At 32.8% G+C, this 14,135-nt stretch overlaps 1 protein-coding gene across 4 annotated transcripts in view; it reads left to right on the top strand.

Annotated features, from left to right (window-relative positions):
* Nucleotides 1-14,135, top strand: part of Mtmr2 (myotubularin related protein 2) — an 80,888-nt gene that overhangs the window by 5,673 nt on the left and 61,080 nt on the right. For 2 of the 4 annotated variants that reach the window (XM_010633639.2, XM_010633640.3), the window contains exon 2: nt 3,604-3,674. The exons of the other annotated variants lie outside the window; for them this stretch is intronic. The gene's annotated coding sequence lies outside the window, so the exon portion shown is untranslated. The remainder of the gene's footprint in view (nt 1-3,603; nt 3,675-14,135) is intronic. 4 annotated transcript variants of the gene reach the window in all.

Here is a 14,135-nt window from a genome sequence, read left to right as displayed (position 1 = left end):
TTTTTTTTTGTACCATGGATTGAACTTGGGTCCTTGCTCTTGCGAGGCAGGCAGTGGTACCACTGAGCTAAATTCCCTGGCCCTATATATGTACTCTGTAACCAAAACTTCCTGAGGTTTTTTTTTTTCCCCTCAGTTATGAGTATACAAATAAAAAGTACAAGTTTTAGGCCTTTTCTCAAAAATAGATTCTTAATGAAATACATTAGTGGTAACAAGCATTTTAAAAAATGTGTTATTAAAAAATTCTAGGATGCCATTACTGAATCAGAAAAGCCTGGATTGTGCCCAAGGAAGGAAATAACCCGGATACTGATGTCCAGAAAGCAGTTAAGCTTATTTTGGAAAACTTCCAAGTTAGTACTATTATATTCAGAATTACCAGAGCCAAAGACTGCATGTGATTCAGCATATGAGTGGTGGAAACTCTCAAAATTTTAGTGTGGAATATTTTTTTCCTTTTAAGGAAAATGGTTTTGCATATGCAGAACACTTGCTATGTGTCTTAAGATATTTTTGAATAAGTGAATAGTATTAAAAACTCTTAATGAGTCAGGGATAAGGGATCATATTATAAGCCTGCTTTCCACAGGAAGTTATATTAAAAATGGAACTCTAAAAAAAGAAATGATAGTACAGATTATAAAAATGAAAGATGCCCTCTTAATGAAAATAGTAACCTCAATTTCTTTTCCTTAGCTTTATTATACAGAACTGTATTTGTGCTTATCTGTAGTTATATCAATGTTGTCATCATTATACCATTGAAGAGCAGATGTCATTCTTCTTCCTTTGACTAAGTGTGTACTTAGGAGCTGTGGCAGTAACCACTGATGCCTTTTTATTCTTTCAGATACTCTTTTTTTTATATGAATTACTCTTGGGTTTATACATTCATTCTTTCTTTCCTTCCTTTCTTTCTTCTCTTTCTTTCATACTGGGGATCGAACTCGGGTCCTTGCACTTGCAAGGCAGGCGGCGGAACTGCTGAGCTAAATCCCTGGCCCTAAATACTTTTTAATTTAGACTAAATAAGGGTAGATACTGTACTGTTTTAAATATAACAAAAATGAACTTAGCATATCCTTTAACATATAAGCTTCAAAAAACATTCAAAAAAAGTATTCATATTTGGAAAAGTCTGTTTTTTTTGCTGTGCTGGAGATTGAACCGAGGGCCTTGTACAAGCTCGGCAAATGCTCTGCCACTGAGCTATACCCTTAGCCCTTACTTTAGGTTTCACATTTAGCTGAATATAACAGAAAATCCAGACTAACACTGTTTTAAAACAAGAGATATTTAGTTAGATAAATACAGATCTGATATAATGGATCTAAGTATTACAGTTAACCTCATGAACCAAAATTACTGTTTGAGCTTTAGCTATTGCTTCTTCATGGGAAAGGTAAAAAAGGACATAATACTTCTCTTTAAGGACACTTTTGGTACTCACATACAGTTTTCAGGCTTACACCCTGTTGACACTTGTAAGGTCCAATGTTTATGAATAGCCTCACGAGAGACTAAGACATGAAATCTTTTCCATAAAGCCTTCTGCTGAGCTAAAAATTAGAGACTGTTACTAAGGAATAGATGAGAATGGGTATTGGAGACAGTCAGCTTCTCTGATAGTATGCAAGTGAATTATTTAAAAATAAAGAAATTTTCCAGTTGAAATCTAGGACATTTCATTTATACCAGAGACACTTTTGGATTTGCAGATATGATGACCAAAGTAATAATTACATAATTACGCTGAAGGAGAGAGGTGCTATATTATGGTAAACCGAAAAAGAGACTTGTATTTCGCTTTTTGTTGTTTTTTTTTTTGAGATAAGGTTTCACTATGTAATTGAGGCTGTCCTTGAACTTGCTATTTAGTCCAGATTGGCCTTGAATTTATGCAATTCTTCTGCCTCAGCCTCTGAAGTGCTGGGATTATAGGTATGTGTTACCACATCTGGTGAGACCTGTATTTTGAAACAGAGAAGTCTTGAATTTAACTTTTTTGTGTACTATTAGTTGGGCCAGATTTTCATAATCCTAATCTAGAAGTATGAAGTGAAAGTGATAGAGGTAATATAGCTAGATGGTTACATGCCAGGCAAATAAAAATCAAATGAGGAATGATCAACTGTGTTATTTCATTTTTATATTTCATTTGAAGAGCTTGAGAAATTGCATGGCAAAGTGGTGGTAATGACTTTTCACTTTCTCTGGTTTGTTGTCCATTTCACAATCATATATATGTGTTTTATTTCCTCCCAGAGTACTGCATTAGGTTCTACTTTGTTACTTTTCTGTTGTTTCAGTTCTAAGCATGTGCTCTCCATATGGGAAATAAACTTGGCTGTCTTTTGCCATGTTAGTTTATAAATGCTTCTGTCAACATATTTCATGTTTGTTTTTATGTTGTTGAACTAAAAATTTTATTGAAAATCCAGAGATACCAGTGTTTCATGCACCTGACTTAAATATTAATAGTTTAAATATGTAATTTCGAACACAAGGTGTTTAATTTTTGGAAATGGGTAGAGAAGGGTAGATAAGTCTTCTGGATTGATAGGACAATTTATTAATCATACTCAGAGAGCTTAATAAACTTAAGTCATAAATACATCCAACTCTTCTCAGCAGAATTGCTTTTTCTGTACAACAGCAAATGAGGTGTTGTTCATGCAGAGTTTTATCAGGAGTTTGTGCATTAGTAAAAGGGGAAATAACTGGTCCTTAATAGTTATAATAATTATTTTGTACTAATTTTTTGTAATTCAGTAAAGATACTTGCAAAAGTAAAAACTAATTTTTGTATGGTGCAGATATCCTGTTACTAATATGAGAAATATTCTTCCAGTATACCTAAGGCAGTAACTAAATATTGAAACACCTGAGATAAGCTTGCTTTCCAAATCCTAGTTGTTATAGTAATAAATCAACAGATTAATTTTAATACATAATATAAAAATAGCAGTTAACATAGATTGTGGGCTTATGTGCTGAGTAAGGTGCTAAATTCCTTCTGTATGTTTTCACACATAATACTCATGATTGTATAGTAGTATTGCTTTTCACGTTTTACATATAAGAAATCTGAAGACTAGAGAGAATAGTTTGACATTTGAATCCAGGTCTGTTTCACTTTAAGATTTATGTGCTTTAAAGAGCTGATTTTGCCTGAAGATCTGGTGCCCCATGTCTAGACCTATGTTTATAGTTTGATGGCAGTCCCAGGGCAGATTGATTGGATGGTAGTGATGTAGAGTCTTTTTGACATATTTTTATGCAGAAGAAGGAAGATAAATAAGGCAGTAAGAGTTTGGGAGTTCACATTCAAGAGAATTTTCTCTAGTGTTGAATGTTCTTCAGAGAGAAAATAGGGTGTTTTTATTCTGTGTCTGATAATTATGAGGGTAATATAATTTTTATTTAAAAGAAAGTTTTTCATTTTGAAGATCAGATAAATTATGAAACAGGTAAATAATACCAAAGCCTCCGTTCCTTCCCTTCTGCCTTCCACACATTACAGTAATTTAGAATAGGTGATACCAGGGTTCCTTAAATACATATCTGAATTCCCTTAAGCTCCTTTGTGTTTATTTACAGTTAATGTGTTAAGAGCCATTGGCATTTGAAGATCATCAGAAGTGAAGATAAAACATCTCAAAAATTATAATGTAAGTGAATGGGAAAATGCAACAAAATGGATAGAAATTAATTGTAAACAGTATTTCTAGAATCCTTATATTATGCCAAATGAAATTTGTGCATATTAGTAATCAGTAACTTCAAAGTTTAATTAATCCCTGCCCTAAAATTCTGTGTTTTCTTCTACCTGGAAAAAGCAGTAATTTTTTTTTAGTCATCCAGTAATTTTCTTTAAAAATTTTTTTGGCTTACACATCATACTATATTGTTTACTGCCTTAGTATTTTGCAGCTTGTTTGAGAAGAGAATAATAAGGCTCATGTTATATTTAAAGTTGTATTTGTACAGAGACTGAAATCCTTGTTTTTGAGCTGCTGATGAATGTTGAGTATTGTACCCCAGTTTAATTTTGCTACCATTTTTGTATGTTTCTTGGCCCAAAATATGACCACTTAACTAGCAAATACTACCCCCATACATACCTGACCTCTCTCTCCCTTTCTTTTGTTCTATAATTTTTGTTTAGTATTTACTTTGTCCTGTACATGTGGATCTGCTAGATCCTGAGTTCCTAAGAGTTTGGCACTGAGACCAGTTCTTTTGTTAGGAACATAAGAGATTGTTCAGCTAGTGTTTCTGCCTGTATATTTAAATTACATGTGGTGCTTAGGAAACATTTAGCTTCTTAAGTTTCAACTCAGTTAGCAGCTTAGGTTCTCAATCATTGGGAGTAGGCCCAAGGACCTGCACTTAAAAGTTTGAGAAGCATTGAGCCTGATGCTTTTTGGTCTGATCCAGCTCTGAAAGTTTGCAGATGAGGGAACAGACCTAGAAAATTTTAATAATTTACCAAAAGGCATAATAAATGTTAGAAGGCTAGGAAATATTAATGGTTTTTCTTCCAAAGGCACAGAGGTATTTAGTGCTTAATCTAACACTTCATTTGTAGACTTTATCAATTCAAATCATTTTTTATTGGGCCAGATAGCTTCATTGTGTTTCATGTCTATAAAAACCTCCTTGAATACCATATGTAAGTAAAATTATAACCAATCCATCACTGTAACTGAAAAATGACCAAAAAATCCCATATTGATTATAAGCATGAAAAGCATGTACTGTTTCTCCACCTTTAAGTCAGATATTGTCTGACTTTGGTGTAGAAAAAAAAACACTTTGTTTTTTATACCCATATTATTTCTATTAAGATTTTTAAGTTTTATGCTTCTGAAAAGATGGATCTGATTTCACTTTTTGAATGGAATAGTGGGCACAAATTTTATATGCTTGGTAAATAGGTGCTTGGTAACTTGTACTGCTGTTAAAACTTTATTTTTTCCTTTGGATTCTGTCTAGTACACTATTCTGAGTAGCTTTTCTTTTATACAGTCTAGTGCTTTACCAATCCATAGAACATAATTTATTTTATTCTTCTGGTATGGGGGATGGAACTTGACCATAAATAATTTAAATTAAATTTATCACACTAAATTGTTATAGTTTATTTTTGGTAGTCTATCTGAGGGACTGAATTTTTCTAGGGTTTGTTTTGTTTGGTTTGGTTTGGTTTTTTGAGAGAGGGTCTCACTGTGTAGTTCAGACTGCTCTGGAGCTCATTATGTAGCCCAGGCTGGTCTCAAACTCACAGTGATCCTCCTGCCTCAGCCTCCCAAGTGCTGGGACTACAGGAGTGTGCCACCACACCCAGCAGGGTTTTTTGAACAATAAGGGTTTGAACTAGTTTTAGTATTGTATATATTTTATATTGTTTTGTGTAATTTGATAATTACTGACTTAACTTCATACTAGTAAACAAAAAAATTCTTTTGAAATACTTTGTAATGCTTAAATTACTAAAAGTTTAATCTTAAAATACTATTACTCCTTTTTAGTATTTTGAATACATTTTAAATACATTGCTTAAAAATATTATTTATTTGTTTTGTACTAGTGGAGATTGAACTTAAGGCCTTGCGTGTCCTTGGCAAGCACTCTACCATTGTTATACCCTCAGCCTAAAAATATTAGTTTTAAATAGCTAATTTATTTCTAGCAAGCTTGTATTCTGCAGTTGCAGATATTCTTTGCATTAAATTTTTCTTTTTGTACCCATTGACTCAGAATCATAAATGTAGTTACTCTAAACAGGGACATTATTATGTTGTGTGACTTCTTCATTTGTTATGTTTTGATACTAAAGTTAAAGAACTTTCCTAAGAGTGTATGTTTTATGTATGTTAAAATATTCTGTAAATAAGGAGAGTGATGTTAATTATGTTTCTATGAGATATGTTTTGAAAACATGTATAATGTGTTACAGATTACTTTGTACTGTGTATGTCCACAGTTTCCTTGTGATTTAATGGACATGTTTACTAATTTTAATTTTAAATCAGAAAGGAAAATGCATATGATTGTCAGTCTGTTCTCTTCTTTTTTAAAACTCCTTTTTTTGAGACGTTTTGCTATGTTGGGTTCAGGTGGTCTCAATCTCATTATGTAGCACAGGCTGGCCTTGAACTTGTGTATATCCTGCTTCAGCTTCTTGAGTGCTGGAATTATAGGTATGGGCCACCATACCTGGCATCTGTTCTCTTAATTCTCATGCTCTGCTTTTGAGTCTTCTTTCAGTGTGTGATACTAAAGTAGGTACTATGCAGGTTACCTAATTTCTTTCACTTGAATCACAGTGAGTAATCCAAACTGTCACCTTACATAATTACACAATAAATATTTAAAACAATACTACAATGGAAGACTTTTTCTAAGGAAGAAAATGGTTAATGAAAAAAGTAAATGAATGCCTATTCAGTGTATGTCTTAATATAATTTCAATCAGGAATTTTAAATCTAATATGTTTTGGTGCAGTTTTGATAGTAATAAGACTGTTCTACATACACATTTCCATTACTTCTCATATCAGCCCTGTAAAGTAGGTCCTGATTTGATAGATAAGTAACTGAGGCCCAGAGAAGTGATGTGATCATCCGATGTCCCTACTTATAAAAATGGAACTAGAATTTGAATTTTGACTCTGAATTCCATACTATTTCTACCAGAAATAGTGAAATTTCATGGGGTATACATTTTGCTATTTAAAATCAATTCTAAATCCTGGAGAGGTTCACCTTGTCTAGTTAGTGTACTTGTTTACTGCATCCTTTTTTTTTAGAAGTCTGATTCATTTCTCTTAAAATATGTAAAGTAAATGCAGCTCTTGTGGATAAAAGCTTCATTTTTCAGTTTCACTACCCATAATCTGAGTGTTAAATGTTGAAGAGTGATTGTGATCTTTAGAAGTATAGTACATATCTCAATTTCTTTGAGCTTTGATTGTCTTAAAGGGAAAAATGATAATCTGCTGCCCTGTCTTTACAGATATGATTAATAATAATTTTCTAGAAAGAGCTAACACCTTTATAGGAAGTAGTATATTTTAGGCACACTTTGAAGTATTTAGTTATATGACTTTAATCTTTGTAGTAGTTCTTATAGGTATAAGAATTCTCATTATCCCTACTTTACAGATGAGGAAAATGTGGAACAGAGAGGTTAATAACTTCTTCAGTGTCACACAAGGTAGCAGAAACCAGAATTAGGCAGTTTAGCTCCAGTATTGGTAGCAGGTATGGAAGATAAAGGGTATGAAAATACTTTGGCATTTGTTAAGGGCTGTGATAAAGTTTTATTGTAGTAGTTAAAAAAAAAAAAACCAGACGCTTTGCTCATCCTTACCATAGAAATAGAGGATGACAAAAATAATGGCTTTTTATTGATAATGACTTCTAATACCAACTAATTTGGTAAATAGGGAAAGGTCTTCAAAATTATTGAGACCCCTTGGACAGATGGGATTCACTGATGCCAATACTAAGATTTTTAGTTTAACATTTTTGTGAAGGGGAGAGACAAGGGCATTGAATGTTCTTTTCCTACTAAATATTTTAACTTTATAACTAAAAGAAAAAAGCTATCGTCACTTGTGTGACTGAAGTTTGTGCAGAAAAGTTATACTTTATTCCTGTACATTGAAACAGTAGGGACATATTAATACTCAATTATGCTTATCTTGCAAAAACAGAACCTGTCTAGATGTTCTAAAGAATATTTACTAAGTTTAAAAATGAATTCAGAGTTATATGGTGTAATGAAAAGATTACATGAGAGTTCTTTTGTCAAGACAAATTTCTGAGTTTTTCTACTTGTCCAGGGCAAAATGTCTGTTGAGGAAATGTTTATTGAACAGGTTGCCCCCTACCCTTTTTTGTCCTTACACACAGTTTGGGATGGAAGTACTTGTTTTAGAGTATTGTGCTCTCCTCTCTAATAATCTAAGCAAGAGTATTATGCTTTCCTCTCTAATAATCTAAGCAGTTTTCAATTTAGTATGGCATTTCTCGCAGTTAACCAATAAATAAAGAACTCTTCTTCTGCAAGCAGCTTGTGAATCCACATAAGGTTTAAATTAAGCCATCATCTGAATTTGAATCCATGATTTTTGAACAGATTCTAAGATGCTATTTAAGAGGGCTGTGGTGGCTGGTGGGATTGATGCTGGGAGTCAGGCTCCTTCCCACTTCCCAGTTGTCAGTTGCATCTCCCATGGACATACTTGCTTTGAGTAGGATACTTTGTTTTTTTTACAAGTTTTATTTAAATTTTTAGGTAAGATCTTTGAGGAAACAATACTGTGGGGAAAGAAACATATTTGCAAAATATTTTCTGTATAATTTGTTCATGTATGAACAGATACGTACTGATTTTTAGTTTGAGAGATATGACCGAGGGACCTGGAAATAAAATAATACAAATTTATCTGGATTTGGGATCATACATACACTTTTATCTTGGGATTTTCCAAAGAGCCAGCTAGTACCAGTTCAAAGGCTATCTCAGAGCTAAGATCTCTATTGCTTTTCTGAATATATGTAGTCTCATTTTTATCAATCAGGTGCCATGATGATAAGTTTAATTATGCCATCTCTTTTATCCTATACATTGGCTAAATTAAAACATGCAAGGTTCTGTCATAACATTTAAAAATAATAAACAACTGCAAATTAATTTGCTTTAGTGGGGTTGTTTTTCTCTTTTGAAGATCCTGCAAATATTCTGACAATAAGTCTTTTGTGTTGCAAATACATTGTGCACACTGCAGGCCTTCTATTATTTTTTTAAATAAAAATTTCAACAGAATGACTAATAGAGCCTGAACAGTGCTTATGACACTGTAGTCCATTGTTTTAAGTATTGAGATCAAAATTTGCATTCCTACTAAAACTTATTCATGGTCACAGTATAAAAGGCATTCTTTAACATTCTTGGGCAGACATGCTGTGTAAGTGCTCTGGATGTTACTTACAGAAAACATTTTTTAAAAAATAAGTATCGTTTCTTTCCATGGAATACTGAAGAAAAATTGAACTGACAGTAAGATGAAGCACTTTAAATAAGGCAAGTGGTTGAGATCTTATTGTAATGACTATGATCAGCAGTAATTGGAAATAGAAAAAAATGTAACCTCTCCTAAATCTTCTGGGAGTGTTTCTTTACTAGGATGCATGAAAAGATATGTGAGTTGTTTCCATGTTGTTTTGAACTGACTATATGCTAGTATGTTTATCTGCATCTCTAATCTCAAATTCTTGTACAAGTAATATTTTTAATGCACTTTGAAATATTTGATGACAAGTAAGGGTAATAGAAATATATTCATGGTATCTGTTAGTGTTTAGATTTTATTTTCTGTTTATTGAAGAATGTGTCCTTGTGATGGTATGGTTGACAATGAAGTAGTAATGATTTCATTAACAGTGTAGCTAACCAGTGCAACCAGAGATGGTCAATACTTTGCTAATGGCTTCATTGAGAAATACGGGTGCCAGACATGGTATTGTGGTCAGAGTTTGGGTTAGCCTTCTGCTTGAATATTTGACAGTTGAATAAGGTGTGTGCATGTGTGTTGTGTGTGTGTGTTTATGCAGTATTTAGAAAACTCTCCCATAATATCAATGCTTTTTATTAAGTAATTTATCAGTTGGCTAAAAGTTTTGAGTATAAAAGTTTGTATATTCAGTTTAGTGAATTCCTTCTTTAAAAGGAGACCCTTATTTCCTGGTTTCATCCTATTTTCCTTTCTGATGAGAGTGTTCTTTTATTTCCACAATCCTATTTGTTGAACACTTTCTACCATTTCAGTATTTTGTGCTAAGTATTTTCTATGAATCATGCTTTTTGATCTTTATTACACTTTTACAAGGTATTATTAACTTGCCTGGATTTTATTTGCTAAGTAGTACAAACAAGTCTGTGTGACTCTAAATCTCATGTTGTCAACTATTAAACACTTCTATGTCTGTATTCTGGTTTTTCTTTTGTGTTCCCATTGCATCCTTTATATATCCGCATTCTTCCACTTTACCATTATCACATACTTACATGTTGGCACCTATAAAACTCTTGAAGACAATTGTTTTCAGCTTTATCCTCATTGCATAGTATGTTGGTGGTGTCAGTAAATGTTTGTGGAAGAGAAAGGACAGTAAGAAATAAAGGAGATTTAGAAAGTTTGGCTCCTTGGATGGAAGAAAGAGTGAGGGGAGCAGGAGGGGAAGAGGGCTGAGGACTTTAGTTGGATGTGATGTTCTCCGCCTAGATCGTTCCAAGGAAACTGAGGTATGGGAATACTTGGAGGTGTTATGTGAACCCCTGCTATCTGGAGACGTATGCATTAGCAGGGTTGTCTGTAACTTCAGTAGTAATAAGACATTGAGTTTTTCCATAGGTATCAAAATTCATTTGTTTGATGTAATTTTCTTAATTTGTAAGTTTTTGTCCTGATTGATAACTTCAAAAAACCTCTCCAATAAAACAAAAATGTTCAGCAAAGTGGAGAGTGCTTTATCTCATCTCATTTAGTGATATTAGGTTGAAAAGCATATAAAGATGTAATTCCTACTATCCTACCAATAATTAGTTTATATAACTCTGTTTACCCAAATGCTGCACTTTGAAATAGTTGAACTTTTGATACCAAAAGTGTGGAGCACTGCTCTTAGGAACAGTGTAGCTAAGGAAAAAGATATTCTGTTATAATAACAGTGGACTGGTTAAATGTGTGGGAATGACTAAGAGTCAGATGATGGGATGGTGGAAAGAAAACTCACTCTGGCTGAGAAAGTGGCGGAGTCATGAGAAACAAGGATGACTAGTGCTGTGCTATATTTTGCCACTTTCACTATAAACCTAAGTTCTGTTCTTTCTTAGGTATATGTGTGTACATATATTCATTTGGTTGTTTTCTGGGACTAGAAGTCAGCACTTAAATTATACTGATTTGATTTGTTTAATAATGAGAGTACTGTAATTTATTGTAGAATGAATGTGTCAAAGAAAGGAGAATCACAGTGAGAATGACTTCCCATGTATAAGAATTATGGTTCCTTGAATATGTTAATGTAAATTATATGTTCAAGTAATCTTTAGCTGCTTTTCTTAAAGATTAATAATCAGAGTCGGGCATGGTGGTGTGTGCCTGTAATCCCAGCACTCGGGAGGCTGAGGCAGGAGGATCGCTGTGAGTTTGAGACCAGCCTGGGCTACATAGTGAGTTCCAGGTTAGTCTCAACTACATAGTGAGACCCTATCTCAAAAAACAAACAAACAAACAAAAAAAGAGTTTAATACATTAGAATATAATTGTAGTTTTATTTTAAGAGCAATCTAAGTACCATGGGGAAAAGGAATCAACATGAATAAGTACAAAAAGTAGTTGATTATCCTTAACAGTATTCCAGATTACTGATTATATTTTGACCAGTTTTTGTGTCCTTGAGAAAATATTCTCTCTATAACTACTTCATTAGTTTCTGTGATGTGTGTTTGTGTATGAATACTTTAAAAATATTTTTTGACATAACATAGTTATCTGAGTAAAGATGTTAATACCCATGAGAGTAGAAATTATGTTTTGCCCGTTTTGAGGTATTATGATTGTTTCTGTTACGAAAGTATACTTAATTCTCCATTATTTAGAATCTTAGTATTTTCAGGTTGCCCAGGGCCAAGGAGTTTTCTCTTTATTTATGGCTTAAAGATTTGAGGATTTACCTAAACAGAAGGGAATTCTGACTGTAATTTCTTAACCACTTTTGATTGGGACAGAAAACCGACAATAATTGGTAATGAAGAACACATTTTCATGAAGCTGAGGGCCTTTGCACAGTGGAAGTTTGTGTAGTATCGTTAAGAAATGATGTAGAAGGCCAAGCATGATGGTGCACACCTGTAATCACAGCTACTCAGGAGAATGAGGCAGAAATGTATCAAGCTCAAGGTCAATTTGGTCAATTTAACAAAACCCTGTCTCAAAACAAAATTTAAAAAGACTCAGGATGTAAGTCAGCATGCCCTGAGTTCAATTCCCATTACCATTTAAACAAACAAACAAACAAAAAGACCTGAAGCACGAGTCTTTAACTCAGTTTGAGGGACAGTTTAGAACTGTAGCTCTTCATGTGATCTTAGAATTTCATTCCTGTGATCTTACAGAATCTCAGATTAGAAGTTCAAGATTGTCTTGTATAATACTACCACTGCTCCAGGTACGGTTTTTAATGTCTTCATTGACAACACCTTCATTTCCTTACCACTACCTGCTCCATATTGGAGCCTAGTCATGATGACAAAAGGCTTTATAGGACACTTTATGTAGCCTGGCAAATATGGGACAGGGGTTTTAGAGAATAATTGCTTAATTTAGAAACATAGCTGTCTTTTTCAATTAAGAATACATTGAAGAAAAAAATCTGTTGTTTGGAGGGGGAAGTAGGCAGCATTTAGAGATTCATGCAGATATTGTGGAAGATTGAATAAAATTTGAATATAGCATCATAGCTTTAAAATCTTGCCTGAAATCTCTCTATGAAGTAGTTAAGAAATTAAAAGCCCTTGAAAAGTATATTTGGACTATATTCATCTGCTCAAATTTTGTCCAGTTAGGCTTTTGTAAAAAATGAGATTCTTTTTTGATATTTTATACCTCTTCCTCATCTGTTCTTTGTAATAATAGTTAATCTTTTGAAAGGTTTATGTATAAATCAGTTATCCTTTTATTTCAGTGTTAATAGATTTGGCCTGTTTTGTTTCCATCATTTTAATATAATGCATATGTTGTGAATCCTAATCTCTAAAGAATTTTAATTTGTTTAGAATATTTTCTTGGTAAACAAGCATTTATTCAGTTTGTTCATTTAAAAACAAAATTAGAAAGCATAAACTTTCTTGAAAAACATTACCAAACAGTTAGAGATAGCTGTGAATTAAAGGTGAATATTTTGACAGGATCATGCAGTATATTTAGGAGAAATGACATTAATCCAGAAAGTTCCAAACTTTGGTTTCTTAGTCCCTTACATATGTGTTTTTGCTTTTAAGCCTTAAGCATTTTAACACTAAGTTCATTTTGTACATTATGGCACCCTTTTTGGCTGCTGGATGTTTCATGCTATTCTTTCAGAAGTTTTATTACATCTTAGCATTTTCATTTTCATTTGGCCTTAATAACTAACCAGTGAAATGAGTAGAAAATATTTTTATACCCACTTTACAATATGAAATTAAGGATCTCAGAGGTTAAATAACTTTCCTTGATTTGACACCTAATTTTTCTTTCTCTTCTAGCTTAAATTTATAGTCCTACTTGGAGTGGGGAGTAGTTTATTTGTTGCCATTTGCTGGTGTCCTCTGCTACATATTATGAAAATGCTTGTTAGTATGGTTACATATAATGGTCCATCATTAAACACTTAACTGTAGACATCTTTTCATTGTCATAAAATAAAATAATACATAGCATATGGGATGAAAATGGAAAGGATCTGCTTTTAGCAATGGTTTAATAATTGACAATGCTAACTAAAAGGAAATAGGAAGTTTCCTTTCCTAGAGATAATTTTTAGTTTAATAAATTATCTTAACTTTTCTCTGGCAGTGACTGTCAGATTAAGGATAACTCCTTTCTTCATCAAGGATTAAATTATTAAATATTTCATTACTTTAATCTTCCAATCCTATGTTTAACTCTAGACTGCTAAACTAGGATTCAGTGATGACTATGAGGCATTATACTGTGTTCTAGCTTCTATTAGGTAAAAGGTAATAGTTTATGTAATTTTGTTGTTTTTGTCCGATAATGTGCTAAATTCTTTGAATGTATTTTAATTTCATCTTTTTAAATATGTGAATAGTACCTAACTTATGTCAAGCACTCAGTATTAACTAATTTATTCAGTAAATTTTATTAGTAAAATTCAACTTTTGAGCTTCTACTATGTGCCAGGCATTAGTCTAATACATACTAGTGTTTTTCAACCCTTTAAAACATTATTGTTCCTAAGGAGGATTTTCCCCTCAAGCTGTTCTCTCTACCCATGGAAATATAAATTTTATATACTACATGTATATGTATGATTCATATATATATATATAT

This window comes from Fukomys damarensis, unplaced genomic scaffold (genome assembly GCF_012274545.1).
Source record: "Fukomys damarensis isolate Sample0158 unplaced genomic scaffold, DMR_v1.0_HiC HiC_scaffold_16, whole genome shotgun sequence".
NCBI classification, from domain to species: Eukaryota; Metazoa; Chordata; class Mammalia; order Rodentia; family Bathyergidae; genus Fukomys; species Fukomys damarensis.
This window is presented reverse-complemented; position numbering and strand designations above follow the sequence as displayed.